This window comes from Ornithodoros turicata, chromosome 7, assembly GCF_037126465.1.
Source record: "Ornithodoros turicata isolate Travis chromosome 7, ASM3712646v1, whole genome shotgun sequence".
Lineage (NCBI taxonomy): Eukaryota > Metazoa > Arthropoda > Arachnida > Ixodida > Argasidae > Ornithodoros > Ornithodoros turicata.
The window spans coordinates 22,649,020-22,667,670 of record NC_088207.1 but is presented as its reverse complement, the minus strand read 5'-3'; the positions used below and the strand labels follow the sequence as shown (position 1 = coordinate 22,667,670).

At 45.9% G+C, this 18,651-nt stretch overlaps 2 non-coding genes across 2 annotated transcripts; one reads left to right on the top strand and one right to left on the bottom strand.

The window, feature by feature from the left end:
• Window positions 1-5,531: 5,531 nt before the first annotated feature.
• Trnay-gua (transfer RNA tyrosine (anticodon GUA)) lies at window positions 5,532-5,621 on the bottom strand. Its single transcript is given in 2 exon segments — window positions 5,532-5,567; window positions 5,585-5,621. It is a non-coding gene; the product is annotated as a tRNA-Tyr (tRNA).
• Window positions 5,622-8,826: 3,205 nt separating this feature from the next.
• Trnaw-cca (transfer RNA tryptophan (anticodon CCA)) lies at window positions 8,827-8,898 on the top strand. The gene has a single exon. It is a non-coding gene; the product is annotated as a tRNA-Trp (tRNA).
• The last annotated feature ends 9,753 nt before the right edge of the window (window positions 8,899-18,651 follow it).

Here is an 18,651-nt window from a genome sequence, read left to right as displayed (position 1 = left end):
CCAGGGCGTCAGTCGTGACGTTGCCCACACATGTGAGGCCGACAACGGCGAACCCTCTCACCAGCACCACCACCACCTTCATTTTTAAGAGTGTACAGGTGCTGGCACAGGACGCTGGCGCCAAGTGGTCGGTTTCCCAGTTACGTCGTTGCAACTTCACAGTGATTTTTTCCCTTTTCGTGTTTAATGCACGACTAGAACGAGAACACAGTAACTTTTGAGCAGTACCTTTTATAAAAGTTACTTTGAAAACAAAGATGAAAAACGAAGGAAGACAAAAGCAGACGCGGATTTCGCTTGGAATTTTCAACGCCCCATAAAAGGTACAGCTCCGGTCAACCTTAGTAATAACACTGGAAAAAATGTGGTCTCGTTCCCGAACGCGATTACAGCAACCCTTGGGGTCATGAGGAAATCTTAACTGAACAAAATTATTCTGTTAGTTTAACGCAATGATTTTGTTCACTTAACATTACCCCAGTACCCTAAGGGTGACTGTTATCGCGCTGGGAAATGAGACCGACTTTTTTCCAGTGTTATTATTAGGGTTGACCGGAGCTGTACATTTATAAGTTACGACGGCTGGATTTGGGTTATACTCAGAAGTAACTTCTCTTGCACCTACAGTGTCAGAGTACAAGTCGTTTTACTGCAGTAGCTGTAAAGTGGAGGTTTTAAGGGGGAGGGGCAGATTCTGGAGTCTGTGAGGTGTCTGAAGCACGGTGGTCTGAAGCATTCAGTAAAGCGCCTCTACCCGCGCCTCACAGAGGGCGCCATAGTCTCACGTTGTAATCAGGGTGTCGAACCGCAAAAAATACGGGTTCGGTTTGGGTTCGGGTTCTCTGTGGTTGGATTTCGTTCCGGTTCAGTTCCGGTTCGGCCACGCCAAAAATCGAACTGGTTCAACGCTTCCCTTTTATATCTCCCATAAAACTGCTTTTATCAGAAAATGCGTGGCTAATAGCTTACTGCTGCTGTCTGCATAAAGGTACTCCTTTAGTGAGAGAAAGGAGAAATGTATGAACCCTTGCAAATAGCGTACACGCTTATGAAGCGGTGTTGTCCTGCTACTTTCCGTTCCCGAAATCTCTTTTTTCACACGCACAGTGCCGGCAATGTACACTTAAAGGAAGCCTAATAACAGGGACAGCATTTAGACGACGGTACTTGCAAGCACACACTGCATTCGCAGCGTGAATCGATCTGAAACCGTACTGAAGCATGTCGAAAATAAGTCTGCCAGCCTAGCTCTGTCCGAGCTCACTGCAGTGTACCAGTTAATCAACAACACAAAGGCAATGTGTCACGGCACAGTTGCACTACCATTAAGCAAAACCACATTTACTTTTCAAACCACGACCGATCAAACAGGCACCGTTCTCCTTCTCCACTTCTCGTGTTTCTGATGTGTTTAATTTTTACTGCTCACGTGTACCGGGAAATGTTGTGCGCTTGCTTAATCACAAATTCATCCCATAGAGCTAAACAACCGGCCTACTTGCTGCTTCATTCGTCGGCATGGCGCTAGCCGCGGCGCTCACAACGACAACTGCGCTTCAACGTGTTAAAAAAGATGCTGAAAACATATTTACTATACGTCCTCGTTTGACTGCTAGATGAAAATTTACAAAATCCATGATATGGAGACCAGTGTGTACTCGTTCGGGGGTTGAGAGACACTTGAACTCTTATCTGCTCCGGTTCGGGTCAACAGTGTCTTGAAATTTTCGGTTCGGGTTCGGTTCCGGCAAAAATAACGGTTCGGGTACGGTTTTCGGTTCGGGTTCCGGATCTGTTCGACACCCTGGCTGTAATGTCTGAGGTGGGCCCGACAGCTATCGCTGTTGATGAAATAGCGCGAAGGATCCTCCGCCATAATTTTTAACCTCTAAATAGATGTATCAGACGTGTAACCTTTACGATATTTTGAATGCTACGTCTATATAGAGGTTACACGTCGCTAAAAGGTACAGTAAACGGTACCGAGTTAAGAGACGTAGTACCGTTTGGAATACCTTTTGAGTAGTGGCTATGACATGACTTTCTATGTCATGCATATATGCTATACTATTTTTGAAACGTGATGTGGGCAAGGCTGCGCTTGTCCCATCCTACAGTTGGTAATAGTATTACCTGAGTAGTGTCAGTTTGGATAGTCACACGGAAATCGTTGCTGTGGAGACAGATTCTGTTTATGTGGTAAGACCATTAGACGGGACTGTGTACTTTGTTGTCGCGGTGAAGCATGCAATTTTTGAGTGTAAAGTTCCTGCGTATCTGTGGTTATGTTTAAAAAAGTATTTTGATTTAATAGTCTAAATCTTGAGCAAGCTGTGGGGATCCATATTGGGCAGCTAGTTAAGAAGCAGCAAAGATTCTAGTGGCCGCAGAAATTGTCACTCCAGTTTCGCTCAACAGTTCTTCATGGAGGTGACTGTTGCAGCAAGCAGAAATTCAGCAATATTATATGTCTGACAGCCGCCTGAGGAGGAAAACCGCCAAGAGGAAAACCCAGTTAGCAGGGTGTTACGGTTGAGGAAGTGCTAATGAAAGAGCTCGCCATTGTCGGCCTCACAGACGTGAGGCAACGTCACGACTGATGCCCTGGGGGAATGTGCGTCCTGGGCCGACTTCTAAGGGACCTGTGCCGACATATGTCTGAAAGCTTCGCAGGAAAACCCAGGAAAACCCCACCGGGATTCGAACCCGGGTACCTCCCAGTCCCGACGTGACATGACCAACGCGCCAATCACTGAGCCACGCGAGCTTACCTAGTTGCATAGCGTATTGTTCACGGAATCAACGCAACGCGATCTAAATCGACCTAAATGCGGCTCCTCTGCAACCACGGGAAAGGAAACCTCAAATTATATCAGTGGAACACCGAATACCTGCGAAGATTCGGATTGGCAAACAAAGAAATTGATGCTGTCGAGGAAAGGCACGCGCACTCTTAAAATAGAACTTTTCCGCATAACACGGTCGTAGCCGACTACCATGCAGAATGATGTATAGTTGTCTGTCCTGATTTGTTGAAAATGGGATGCGTATACGCCCTTTCTGAACGCTTTCCAATTCGCGCTTGTTCTTGACTTACTGTGACTTTCAGTTTAGCTAGTTAGTTTATGTGATTTTCATAATTAACGAGATAAATTAATTAACTGAAATTATTCATTCATAAAAGTAAATTGATTACATCAATTTCACCCAACACCACTCCGTAACCCCGAGACACATAGACGATCCGCAAGGCGTAAATTCTTGGATTGTTGACTCTGGAGATGCGCAACACAAGATTGTGTACTCGTCTTCCTAAACTTTCCCTAACCGTTTAGCCCGCTCGTTAACCGTGTCTTCCCTATTGCCGAGTCAACCACGGAGACGTATACGAGTTCTATAACTTTGCCACTTTGCTCTCGCACACTGCGGAGTGCAGCATCCCATCGTGCACTGAGGAGGTGCGAACACCGCTGTGCTTCACATTTTAACCACACCGCATATTTCACCAATTCCCTCCCTTAGAAAGCTCTCGTTTTTGCAGACGACATTTAAACTGGAGCTGACGATTCAATCAAGCATTTAAAGTGAACAGCAGTCCGCTGCAGGGACACAGCAGCATGGGGAAAAGACAAAAATTCTGTGGTTACCATCGGTTATTGCCAGGGATCCTATAGCATCTCGTTTTGCGCGGAAAAACTGTAATTTTGATTTTGGACACGCAAAAACCTGGATTTGGCACGTCGAAAGGGAACGTCACATGTCTTTTTTGCTGAATTAATTTACGCCTTTCCGATCTTGCGTGTCTGACAGTTAAGTTATGTTAAACTTCGTGTAACGTTTTGGCGTAACGGAGCATAACATGTCCGAAAATCTGCAGAGTAATGGGTACTACCTATTACCAACATCTTAATTTACATACTAGCTGGTGGTGGTGGTGGTGGCGATGGAACGAATTACTAACTAACTACTACTAACCTGCTCTGCTTTACTAACCTATTAGCAAAGCGACCACTAACGTCAGCAGCTGTGTAGGCCCGTTCATAATAGGTCCATTCTTTTCAAAAGAAAAGTGCTGTGCTGCACCAGTGCTGTTCCTAAAGTTCTTCACCAGTTCTTAAAGGGGCGCTAAACAGGTATACAATGTTTTTGCTAATGCATTGTCCTATGTACCCGACGGTGAACGTTTTCCAAAAAGTATTGACACCAAAAAGTAAATAATGGCTGTACACACTAAACTTTTTTACGCCCCTTTGAGTGTAAAAGTTTGTAAGTGTGATGAAATGCACCTATCACTTAGGGTGTATTTCACAACACACACACATACACACCACTGAAAGGGTGTAACATCTTCTTAGCGGGTGTGCGGCTTGTTGGTCTACGATACCCTATAACAAACTGATTCAATTCTTGGCGTGGCGTAACGTGTGCAGCTTTGGTTCCGTAGTGAGTGTATCATGCATATCAGCCAAAGTAAATGCATAACATGAACATGTAATGCATTGTGCACCCTTGAACCATTGCGCCATTATTACACCCTTAGTACACCCTTAACACATCAATGTAGATGTACACCCAATTCACACCCATCTAGGATCAGCCTCGAAGGGGTGTAATATGAGTGTCAATGAAAAAATACCTAGGAAGCAAGCGAGCTGGTGAAGATGATGCATAATGTAAAAACCCCGAGACTAGGGAACACGAAGGGACAGACACAACACGAAGACTCAAACATAGCTGAAAATTTTACTTGACAAAACAAGAAATATATACAAACAGAAGGGAAGGGAACACCAGCTGAGAACAAAATAGGAGGTATGTGAGGTATATAGGAACGAAATATGAGTGTGATCTGGATGTATATTGCAAAATACACCCCTCTTACACTAGCATATGTGTAAAAAAGTCTGGTGTGATACGCCGGCACAACCAATCACTGCACACTTTCCAGCTCATGCCCGTCCTTCGATTCCCTGTCGACAATAGCAACGCGTCATTTCGACGTCACGCTCCGTTAACCAGTCAAAATACAAGGCCCTTATACATAGATTTATTGTAATATCGATAAGTGAGGTAAATTCAAAATCTCAGCACTGGAAATGCAGAAGATAGCCAGTTTAAACCGTACCGGAAGTCCGCAATGTTCCATTTCATGTGCGCATTACATCTTCAGCGCTATATTGCTCCGCGAGGTCACAGCGATGTCCCTGCAACCCCCCGCACCGCAGGTTGTATCAACGAGGCCCGTCATTGGTTATGAGTCCGAAATCTCCTCCATCTCCAGTGACTGAAATGCAGCTTTGCTACATGTGCGAGCCGTGTGACGTAGTTGCACTCCGAGAAGGAAAGAAAGACGCATCTCTCCCACCTGTAAGTATAACCTGACCAGCGTGATTAACTTGCTCCAAAACTCTGCAAGCACGATGTATAGTACACTCATGTTCTAATCGAACAGATGATTTTGCAATGTGCGCTTAGGGTGCTTACTTCTGGCGCCCCCATGTTATGAAAAAAATGAGAAAGGAAAAATTTCATCCGTCGAGCCGGATTCGAACCAGCGACCTATGGATATCTACAGGAGAAGCCACTACAGTCCACCGCTCTACCAACTGAGCTATCGACGGACACGCTCAGTGGCTGTTACATATTCGAGATAACCAAAGACAAGGTTTATAACAAGTGCTGCTATAGAGTTCGGGCGGGTAGGGGGGGCCATTCTCAAATCGAAAAAAAGAAAAAAATAGTGCAAGGACTGAAGTCAGTGCAAACGTGGTCTCTTTTTCGCCCTTTCTTTGTTGTCCCCTTGCGCTGCATTTTTTTTTTCGATTTCAGAGTTAAACAAGTAACCACAACATTTCTTTTTGTAACTTCAACGATTGCCCCCCAAAATGTTGATGTCTTGCCCCGCAGATACAACAGCTTTTGTGAGCCCGTGTTCCAGAGTTCAAGCGTCAGAGGCATAACAGTGGGGACGCACGGCAGGTTGGTGTAGTGATGAACCTGATGAACGTTCACACTCATCGACACAGACCAAAAAGGACAAACAAATCCGACGCAAGTGTCTTCGTCACAATTTCTCAAACAAAGTTTTCCACGTGTCAGCACTTACAAAACACACGCGCAATGCTACATACGAAGCGCACATTCGCACTGCGCTTCCTCCGCCATCTAGTGACATCACCCCCAAGTATTGGTGCCGGATCATGCACGGCTTTCGCAGCATCAACAACAGAGTGCGCTAGGTACAGTAGAACCGTACGTTATTTCCCTTGGGGCAACTGATGCAGCAGGTGTTGCGAGGATTTTCACAGTAATTTTCTGTCTGTCACATCATTCGTGGACACAAAGCACGTCTTGGCATTCCTCTCTTTCAGGAGAACATAAAGGCAAAAATGATGTTGTGTAGCTCCAACACATCTTGCTGACGACAGCTGTGGACCTGGACCTAGCAAACTCTCTCACTTGCATGTCTGCTTCAAATGAAAAAAGAAAAATAACTGTTTCATGACGTCTGGGGAAGTTCGAGAAAGCAGCTCCAGTGACCTTTTATTGTTGTGGATCTTGAGGGTGGCACGTTTTCTGCAATTGCGAATAAAGCAGTGCGTTCGGTATGGTTAGAACCAAGGTTACACTTTATTTCCGTAACTTATATAGTTTCGTGGCTTCCAGTACTAAATACTGAATAATGTGTCAGTTTCTAGCATTAACGCTCGTAACAAGAAATTTCAAAATACGCAAACAGAATTCTTGCAAAAATCAGTAGTATAATTATGCCATATAATAATTAATGCCATAATAAGTAACACTCGGGGTATGAACTATTATTTCACATAGAATACTACACTTCTGTGAATTACGCAATGTACTCTCGATGAGCGATGGACAACGGATCACCATCAATTGATGGAAGCAGAATCATTCTCGTATCGTCAACGACAACTGCGTAATCTTGCCCCATGTCTCGAAGAGAGTCCGCGGGATAATTATATATAGAAGATGCAGGAGCCATCATTGTTTTTTACTCCGCCACGGAAATTGACACGAGTAAAGGTTGTGCTCGAAGATACTAGTAATTCAACGCAGAATATAATTCAGTTGGAAAAACCTTAACAGAACAACGTACAGCTGCAGGTCTGCGTCGTTCGATTAGCGCACTACGTTCGATCATATAATTACATGTGTGTCATGAATAATTGTAGGTCTCACTTGTCTTGTTCTTGTATTTTAACGTTGAGGTTCTTTTCACGTCACCAGGGGTGAGAGAAAAATACCATGAGTCGCTCCAGGGCGAGGCCAACATAGCGGCCGAGCGACATATGCGACCATCAGCGGGCAGATCACTCCGTAATAATTAACTACCACGACAAAGACTATGTCAAGCTAGTGTGAGACTCCATGTTGGTAGCTTTGCTTACGTGTTTCAGTTGATACACAACAGTAAAATTCAAAAGAACAGGGCAACAAAATTTAGCGAAGCGCATGTACGATACAATTTGTAAGTGGCACCCATAGTTAATTCTAGAGATGGGAAGAATCCAGAATTTTGCGAATCCGAATACAAAGAAGGTTCTGTGAAGCCACGAATCTTACGAATATCGAATCTTCCGAATTCTTTCTTTAAAAAGAGTTTGAAAAACCAAGAAAAAAAAAACTTCTACTGAAAAGTGTTTTGAAGTAGAACGGGATACATTTGTTTGATGAAAAAAACACACACAATAGTTCAGTTTCGGGAGAAAGCATACTCATATTTATTTAATTTATTTAACATATACGTAATTTATTTAACATCCCCCTTGTTTATCAACTACAAGAAATACATAAATTCACGAGTCTGAATTATTTCCATAAAGCTAAAGCAAGAATCAAAAGCAAAACCATGTTACTTTTAAACTGTAATGTAACAGTTCCTGCCTGAACCTCCAGAGCAATGTAAACAAAGAGACAAGAAAACACCTGTCGGCCAATGAGGCTTTCGGCGGACTCCGAAGGCGCCAATTTTAAAAAGAAACGAACAAACGTGGACGGTGGATTCGAAAGATTCGATTCGCCGTTTTGGGCACTGGGATTCGGATTTCCGAATCTCGAATCCCTGCCTAGGATTCGTGGATTCGGTTGGCACGTCCCTAAATTCACGTACAAGGCGCATCGCGTTTGACGTGTTTCAGCGAAGTGAACACGTACGATGGTAACGCAAGTACTGTTAGTTGCAGAGCGAAATTCGTTGTATCGACGTTCGTTGTATTCGACGTAAAGTCGCGAATTACTATTCATTCACAGGGCGGAACGCTGGGAAAGGACGACTAGCTAACGCCTACCATGCACCGCCTGTATTCAAGTAGGTGAACTCAACGACTTTAAAAGTTATCAAAACTACCTCTGGGCGGCGTCGTGCGTCGGCAACGATAAAAATAGTTCTGCCTTACTCGCGCAGGTGGCGCAACGTATTTCGATTATGGATTGTAGTGGGAAATTTCAATTGTGCAGTTCTTGTTCATTCTAGTCTTGCCCGTGTAGGCACGTGATGCAGACTGATGATGTGACATGGCATTCGTCAGAGCTTGACACCGTCATCACAACCACCCAACGAACTTTGACACACCCTTGGTTAGTAAACGCCGTTTGTACCAAATGCATGCATCACAGGCACAAAACAATATGGAGCACCCGCTCGTCGGTACTGGAAGTGTCGGCCGTTCGGGTGTGCTGCTTGGGAAGTGCACAATAGCGAATGCTTGGAAGGAATGTTGGTATCGGTATGTCAGTAAATCAGTATAGGTATCAATAGCATGCATTGCTATGTATACCAGTTATAAGAACACCATTTCATCTGACTCGGTGGCGCAACGGTAGCGCGTCTGACTCCAGATCAGAAGGTTGCGTGTTCAAATCACGTCCGGGTCAATTCTTTTTTTTTCTTTCCATTTCATCTTTTTTTGTACTCGTTATTGATATTTTTGTTTCATTTCGGCAAGATGACGCAAGCGTTGTGAGACAAGATATGATGCGCTGAAGACTGATTATGCTGCCTATGTTCGCAATGTTTCTCAGTTGTGAATATATCAATGTTGTATCGATAGACCTCGCATTGCCAACTGCAGGATGGGACAAGCCTTTTTTTTTTAGAAAAACAAGCGCCACCTGTGGGATGCAAGGGCTTATGGGAGCTTAGAGCGTTTAGAGCATTACGAGACGACCAGAGGCGGAAGAAGAAGAACAACGACATTCCCGGTATGCGCAACAGCAGCGTCAGCTGGTGCTAAACCATAACAACCATAACCGAAGCAGACGACAGAGCAGTGTCCCTTAAAAGTTCCCATGCGTGCTTTGCGCCGCGCGCATTCATTCAACAGCGCTTTACCTTGGGCTAGTTGGTAACCCATAGATCAAAAGAAAGAAAGCCGTCCTTTCTGGCTGACTTTTCCTGTCAAAATAAATAGATCCTCCCCCATAGATCAAAATAATTCGAAGCGCAAAAGTGACTGTCACTGGGACGGGACAAAGTGGGGACGCAAGGCAAACATGCAGGACGGGCGCTCATCCTGTGCGTTTGTCTTGTCGCCTCCACTTTGTCCCGTCCCAGTAACAGTCATTACAGCGCTTCGAATTGTTTTGTATCAATTCAGTTGTTTGGCCCACTTGTTATGGTTACTCCTTATAGTATCGCTAAGAAGACTGTGCTGTCGTTCTGGGATGTAACGTCGCATGTGGCACTTCTCATATCGGCCGATATGTTCGTAGGCACGTAAATTTTTGAAATGTATTGGCCGCGCGGTAAATAATAGTTGCACGCATTAAACACTTCTATAACATCTATTGCCCTAAGTTTTGTACCGGAATACCCATATCTTTCTGTACTTTTCCCAATCATCATCATTAAAAATAAAGTTGCTGTTTTTCTCTGTCCTTGAAAAAAAGGGGGTTGCTAGCAAAAGGGTTGCTCAAAAGGGTTGCTGCGTTTGAGAACGTGTAGTGTGTTCCAGTTTGCTGTTCGTCTCAGGTTTTTCGTCGTTTTACAATGTACCAGCTCGCCTGCACCGTAGCACTTTTACCGTTGCTAGCAACAGCCATGCAAACTACTTCGTTTAGAACCTGACAGACAAATTTGTGTGGTTACACAAGAGGACGCTGGAAAGTCATGTACTTGTTCAATGGACGTTTTTCACACTCGCGCCGTGTCCTGGCGGCTGTCCAGCGAAACACGGTCGGCGCGCGCCAAAGCACAGCCGGCTATAGGGTGCCTCGATACTTGCGCCCTCTTTGCAAAGAGGGCGCAAGTAGCACAAGTATCGCGGCGCCCTATAGCCGGCGCCATATTGGCGCCATCTGTTGAATATGTAGGGAACTTTCTTCGGCGCCGTCAGAGTCGCAGAGCATGCGCAGAAGCGTTGTGAAAAAGATCCATTAACACGTATAGTCGGATAGTGAATATTGGTCGCCATTAGATATAGGATTATAAACTCCAGCTTGATCATCCAGATGAGGATGGAGGTGGTTCGATAAGATGGTCCATGAGACGTAGCGTTACATGAAGCTCGATGGTTGGCAGCCCAGTATATTGCGGATGGCTAGCAGCGTTCGCTCGAAAGACGATAAAAGATATAGGGGATGTCCCCTCCCCCCCCCCAAAAAAAAAAAAAAACCTTGTTGATACGGGCTAGCATGTCGAGTGCCTCAGTTTAAAGTCCTGCTCGGATGAACTCTCGGCCATCCGCAGATAAAATGCGCATTCGCAGTGCTAGCTCGCTTTCATATCGGTATCTGATCCACAAAGTGGAAAGCTTCATCCGCACCCGATCGACTACCGAACCGCTATGTTGATATCCGCGAATAATGTAGGGCTTCACCACTGGTTACATTTTTTTTTCGCTAACTACTTTACCATTACCGATTTCCCACGAAGGCCGCTTCCCCCCAAGCTCTTGGTCCTTCAGGTCTGCTGCCTTGTCCAACAGGATACATCAGAATGTTCTAATGGGCCATCAAGATTTCTGATGGCCCACCAGACTAATTTTCCAATAATATACTCTGTTCGCATTCATAATACTATAAGAAATGTAAATAAGGAAACGTCTCGGCCAAGATTTCAACCGACACTGCCATAAAGCTCAAGGTTATATAGTAGAAAGCGACTGAAAGAACAATGATTTTGCGCCTCTGCCATTGTTCTAACTTGTACCTACTGAACTGGCTAGTCTGATGACGTAAGTCAGCGGATCTCTGTCCTTGGGGTAGCAGGGGCTGCTGGTCTGTATCTCCGCTTCGACACGAGCGCAAGTGGTGCTCGCTTGGCCGCCGAAACTTTCTTAAAAAAAAAAAAAACACTTCCTTCTTGTATTTCCCCCCTCGGCGTCGGAAGATTTGTTCATAATTTCAAATCTGAAAAAAAAAATGGAAAGTCTGGCAAAACATAATACAGAAACGTGTTACGATTGGGAGTGTTTTACTCGCAATGCCACCCAGACACAGCCAGCGTAACCTGATCGGCTCGTGGTGGAATCGTACGACTTGAGTGTCCCGGGAGTGATGAACAGGATGGGGCCGGAGTTCACGGGAGAATCGCTCGAACGTGCTCAAACGGCAGGACATAAAGTATGAATTGTATATTTGTGATTTTCTTGTTCGTCTGTATACAAGCGAGATGCTGTAGAACCTCGCGCCTTTTGTTCGTCCACGCTATGTATAATAAACGTTCTTCTGCAACTGGACCGGGACCTGCCTTCTCCTTCTCCTTGAGAGCTGACTCGCACGAGAATCGCAACAAACGACACCACTATTGCCTGTTTACTCGTTCTAGTCAAATATCGCTCCTGTTCTTTTAACGTGACTTGGGCTGTTGTACCCTATATTCTGCTTTTTCCTATACTTGTTTTAGTGCGCAAATGTCGGCTGGTTGGTTCGCTGGTGGCGCGCTACTGCCACGCCGAGACAGGTAACCATTGCTCCCAGCATCGTGTGTCGGAGGTCCCCGCCGCACGTCCTAAGAACCCCAGGTGGTTGAAATTATCCGCAGTCCTACCCTGCTGCACGTGCAGCACGTCGCCACACTAGGCTGATACACCAGACGTGTAAATCTACTTCAGTTACCATTTATTACCACGCAGAGACTGCGGGGTGACCCGGGTTCGAACCGGGGCGCCGGATGTGCTGTCTGTGTTTTTTTTTTCTCGCGCTTTCCATTTCTTTAAGGGTGTAGAGGAGGTGGTCTTCCTCCACATGAGCCCTGACCGGCGATGATGGAATGTCCCAGCGGGCAGATGGACGTGGCCTCACGCTAGGACGGTGCCGGTAGAACTGGCTGCCAGGCGCAGTAGCGCGCGGCAGCAGAGGCGCGTCGTCGTCGCTATCTACGGGCCGCCACATCGCTCCCCCCTCAAACGCGGAGCGGTGCATGCGGTTGAGGTACGCGTCGATACCATGAAGAGGAGAATGAGGACGACTCGTGCATGGTGGACGACTCGACACACGGCTGTGACTGACTGTGGCTGTTGATGTAGCACCAGCGGGATGGCGGGAACAAGAGCGCTGCGATCCGGGCGGGTTCCGGTGATGTGATGTGAATGCCGATTTGTTGAGTGGTTGGGTGCTTGAGTGGTTGTTGATTGTGTTGAGTGTCTGCTGAGTGCGTTGAGCCCTTGTTGAGTGCGCTGAGTGCTTGCTGCCGAGCGTTGATTGTTGGTGAGTGAGTGAGTTGCTGAGTGCTGATTGTTGCTGGGTGAGTGCGTTGCTGAGTGGGCGACAGTACCGTGACCGGTACGACAGCGTGAATTCCGGTTGCCGCCAGAAAAGTGCCGGAGAGGACCATCATGAAGCAGGTGGAGCCCTGAAAGTCAGTTTACTGTGGTCTCCCTGCGGATCCCCGGTGGAACAGCGGTCCCGGTGCGCCTTGCCTGCTAGAGGGTGGTTCGCTGCTGGTTTGCCGCCGAAAAATTTAGGATGTTGAATGGCCGAATTACACCGAACATGGTGTTCGTTGTTCGGGTCACCAAATGTAGAGGAGGTGGTGTCCCTCTACACGAGTCCTGACCGGCGATGATGGAATATCCCAGCGGGCAGATGGACGTGGCCGCACACTAAGACGGTGCCGGTAGAACTGGCTGCCAGGCGCAGTAGCGCGCGGCAGCAGAGGCGCGTCGTCGTCGTCATCTACGGGCCGCCACAAGGGAAATGTCGGCACAGTTCCCTGTGAAGTCGGCCCAGGACGCACAATCCCCCTACGACAGTCGTGACGTTGCCCGCATGAGGGTGGCCGACTACTTCAAAAGCAGTTCCACCACCGGCACCACTTCCGGGCGATCTGCTTGCTGGTCGGAGTATCTTACTTATTTATTATCCATTCATACTGCACGCACAAAGACCCCAATATCAGATACAGGGTTAGCCAAGATAAATTTCGGGATTTGTAACGAAGATAGAACAAATAAAAACAGCGTCGTGAAGCTAGAGTAGATGTTAGAAGACGTATTACGCCCCAAAATTTTGTATCGATACTGTCACATGGTCCGTTTCTCTGCGGATAAATCGTGAAAATTCAAAACCCGCTGCTGCCTTACTGTTCCAATCAGCTATAGCTGTGATTCAGGTACTTTCCTCAGATGGCGAAACGGTCGAACGCGGCGTTGCAGACGACATCGAAACCAAGTGAACAGTGGAACTAAAATGCAGAGTCGTACTCTGCAACGCCGCGTTCGACTGTGTCGCTATCTGACGGAAAGGAGCTGAAACACAGGTATAGCCGATTGGAAATGTTAGGCAGCGGCGGTTTTTTAATTTTCACAATTTATCCGCAGAGAAACGGCCAAGTGCCAGTATCAACATAAAATTTTAGGGCATACTACGTCCTCTAACATCTACTTTAGCTTCCCGACACTGTTCTTATTTGTTTTATCTTCGTTACAAAGCCCGAAGTTTATCTTGGGGAACCCTGTATATCAGACAATACAGGGTGTCCCAGAAAACGTGTCACTGAATTGTAATAGTAATAATTAAAAAAAAACTGCACCACCTAGAGTCATGCGGTCAACGGCATTTGTTCTTACTAGGTTTTTGTCACTTCCTGATGTGAATGTCGTGTAACGTAAGTTTAATTATGTAAACTTTTGCGGAGGTAAAAAAGTGACATTTACTTGGCAAATTTCCGAGTTCAGTTCGCAAATATTTACATAATTAAACTTATGATACATGACATTCACATCAGGAGGTGGCAACAACCTAATAAGAAAAAATGCCGTTGACCGTATGATTCTAGGTGGCGTAGTTTTTTTATTCAAATTCAATGACACGTTTTCTGGGACACCCTGTATACGACAAAACTACGAGGGTTGCTCCATAAGTTTCCGACCAGAGGTAGAAAATGCGCGCGAATTTGAAAATGCGATTAAGGGCACGTGGCGCGATCTGTTGGAGGGCCAGAGCACCACCCTCAACCCTCTCCATGCTTTTGTCGGTGCGGCTTGTGCTTGTGTCGGAGAGCGGCATTTAAAAAAGCCAGGGTGCACTCTTCAGTTAAAATGGAAAAAAATCGAGTTCCGCGCTGTGATAAAATTCTTGACAAAAGAGGGACTTTCGCCTAAAGAAATTAAAGCTCGACTGGACAACGTGTACAGGCAATCCTCTCCGTCGTACACAACGGTAAAAGACTGGGATAAGCAGTTACGACTGGGGGGAGAGTCCATTGAAGATGATCCACGCGATGGTCGTCCAGTGGAAGTGGTGACACAAGAAAATTTGTCTCTTGTCGAGGATGAAGTGATGAGCGGCAGGCGTCTGAAGGTGAAGGAAATCTCAGAAAGGCTGGGGCTTTCCAAAACAACCGTTTTTCGCATCATTGGCGAGGGCCTTCACACGAAAAAGGTCAGTGCGAGATGGGTGCCACGACTTCTCTCGTCAGTTCAAAAGCAACAGCGCGTCGTCTGTGCAAAAGAGTTTTTGGAGCTCTGTCAAGAGAACGAAGAAGTATTGAATTCAATTGTCACAGGGGATGAGACTATGGTACTCTACTATGATCCCCATTCGAAAAAGGAGTCGATGAAATGGCGCAAACCAGGAGAAGCACCCCAAGAAAAGCCAAGGTCACACAATCCACAAAGTAGATCATGGCAACAATATTTTCGGATTGTCACGGGATCCTCCTCATCGAATTCAAAGAGAGGAACACCACGGTGAATGCGACTTATTATGCTTCACTCCTGCACCGACTGCGAGACGCCATCAAGAAAAAGAGGCGCGGCAGGTTGAGTCTAGGTGTCCGGTTGCTCCAGGACAATGCCCCTGTCCACACGGCTTCTGTTGCCAAGCTTCTGTTGCTTCGAAGAAATCCACCACCCACCCTTACAGTCCAGACTTGGCACCGAGTGACTACTTGCTGTTCTCAAACTTGAAGAGGGATCTCAGAGGACGGAGATTTCAAAACGATAGTGAGGTGCAAGAGGCAGTTTTCCAGCATTTTGCGGACAAAACTTCGGACTACTTTTTCAAGGGTACAAGAATGCTGGTTAAAAGGTGTCAAAAGTGCATCGAAGTTAACGGTGACTATGTCGAAAAGTGGTACACTTGTTTCGTCTCTATGACTATTAAAAGTTGGTCGGGCCGGAAACTTATGGAACCACCCTCGTATACATCTAAACAGGCCCGCTCCTGCAGGCTGCAGCTCTGCTCACAAATCTAAGGATATCTGTGATTGGCTTAGGCGTGCGCATGACGTCTCCGAGTCGCAAGTTAGTGCCTCGGCCTGCTTTAAACTCTTTGTGTTACAGTGATCACGTTGCGAAAACACACCTCGCGGAAACGACGTACTTAGAGAACATTTACGTGCTTTTAATGCAAAACACGCAAAAATCGGTTTCCTCGTTTCCCTGGCGTCCGCCACCTTCTTCTATGTCCCACTCTCAATGTGCGCTCTACATTCTCCGGTGGCGGAGGTATACCTCTGTGAATGCAGCTCTTGAGTTGTCTCGGTCGAAAGAAGTTGCGGAACGACGCAGGGAATCGGCAGGCGGTAGCGTTGTTTACAAACGGTTGGTTGGCCACTGAGCATGCGCACAGCCAATTTTTGTGTGCACGTGTACGTTGAAGTTAGTAATGACGTGTTGTCGGGACCTGTCCGGAATGCATCGCGTTCGCCTCGCACGCTATTGTATATGGGCGGATATATGGTAGATATATAGGACGTAGATATATGGTGGTGCGTTCGCGCCTCATCCGAAACTCCTTCTGTCAAATACCGGGAAGCAATGGTTGTTAGCCAACCCAGTAGGTTCCATCCCCCAAATTCGTGCCTTGGGTAGTGCATTCAGAAGAGGGAAAGAGAGGGTGAAATCCTCGTCCACCATGTCAAATTCCCATATGAAACCAGTCCTGGATAATAAGTAACTAGAAAAAGTAACTAAGTTAGTTACTCTTTTGGAAATGTAACTAGTTACAGCTACAGTCACCACAACAAAGTAGCTCGGTTACGTTACTGCTACCTTCCAAAATAAGCCGAATATATGCAACTCTCAAAAATGTCGTTATAGCATGTGTACTATCCTAGCATATACAGCATATAGTTATACCGCATTATAAACAGAGGCCTATGCGTAGTCTATGCCATCGTGACTGCGTATGAGATGACAACCCAAGTAGCACACAAATATTGGCCCCATATTGGCTAGGCATTGGCGATACGTGTCCAATATGGGACCCGTTTTGCCAGGAATTCCCCCATATTGCAACGTTTGAACCAATATGGGGGAAATGTCGGCAATATGGGCCCCATATTGCCCGTGTACACCCCATATATTGACTGAAAATGGTACGTTCCCATGTTGGTAGACTTGCACCAAATGCCCAAGCAGCACGATAAGATTGGACGGCAAACGTGCGAAATGCCCAACAATACGTCGTTACATCCAACAACTTCCCGCAGATGATACACATTCATCGAAACAGTCAACATATGTGGCAATTCCACTGTAACATGCACTGCAACTTAAAAACTCAACTTTCCACTTGCTGCAAACAGCCGCCATCTTGCTTCGCGATGTCAATCGGTCGAACCAACTGAGGGCGTGGTCTGGTCGTTTGAGCGAAATCGCGCGTCCTACAACTAATGCGCATCCGCGGCACTCGGATCAGACGTTTCATTCGGGCTAAGATGTCGCTGGTTCCTCTAATGACAACGGAATTGCGGCAGGTCAAGTAAAAAACACAATGTTTGCAGGTTTGTCGATGACTTTCTGTTGTTATATGAAGGAGATTTGAATACCTTTAACAAATGCGTGGGGGGCCTTGAGCTTATTATTGAGCACCCTGAAAATGATGCTATACAATACAGTGAACCCTCGTTATTATGACCATGGTCATTCCCGAAAATTTTGGTCATAATAAAGAATTGTCATATTGACGGGGAGATTTTGCAGGGGTTTCACTGCATTTTTCCCCAGGAGTATGGTCGTAAAGCACGCATGTCAGATTATCGGGGGTCGTATTAACGAGGGTTGACTGTATCTGTATCTCCTCATGTATGTTATGCATACAATGCCAAGACAGAAAGAGCACTCCTCCCGTACGCATCCGCTCACTCCAAATTAGTGAAAAACAAGAAAGAAAAAAAGGTGGCTAATCGGCCTTGCGTTCTGCCCTGGTCAGAGCCGTATACTGCCGGCAGAACCACCTGCAGGGACACATTCTTATGTCGGTGTGATTTTTAAACAAATCTACATTAATAGTTGAAATATAAAGGCAAGAATGTTTATATCCATGAAATCATGCAATTAAATATAAGATTGTACAACACAGTGCCGTTTTTGTTTTGATTTCGTTGTGATCACCGGGTTCACTAGGCCTAACACCGGCGACAAAACGTATTATTTTCAGACAGATATCGATGGATGAGCATAAGTTGAAACTGATTTCCGAGAAACGTATATGAAGATGTACGTTTGCAGCGTAAAATCAGAGTAGTCTGTGAAAAAAATTTTTCACGAAATCCCCGCTTCACTGCGTTTCTTTTCGTCGCCATTTTGGGTGGCAGTAAGGTGTCATGGCGGCCCCCTTCGTAAAAAGCAAACCAATCAGAGGACCGAAACTGTGATCGACAGGTCGAGCCTCCTTTTGTGACTCCTCCCAATGGCCAGACTCCCTTTTAATATACGGCTCTGGCCCTGGTAAAATCATGCCCCCACCTGGTGTGCAACAGCTTCATTAACCAGGTATTGAGGTTAATGAGTGCGGGGTTTCCGAAAACTTAACTAGTTGATGTGGCAGAATGCCTGCTTAAACAGCTCAAGATCGACAAGCCCAAAGGATCACATAGTAAGGCTGCAAAACCATACGAACCAAGGGTAGATTTTTTCAAGTATATTCATATTTCCCCCACACAATCACAATTTAGAATGCTTTACCTGAATATGTAATCTCTGTGCAGAATGTCTCTGCCTTCATTGAAACGTTGAGCATTACTGACTTCACATAATGTTAAGACTATCACGCATTGTGGTCCCAAGGATGAGATGACTTGTTTTGTTAATTATGTTGTTTTATTGCGATTATGGTAGCGTGGAACCCCCTGTATGGGTCCCACTTGGGACTAACAGCATTGGAAATAAAAATAATAAATAAAGGGCGGGATGATATTCATGATGGTAGACCGGTGGATATCCATGGGGTGTCCCACAA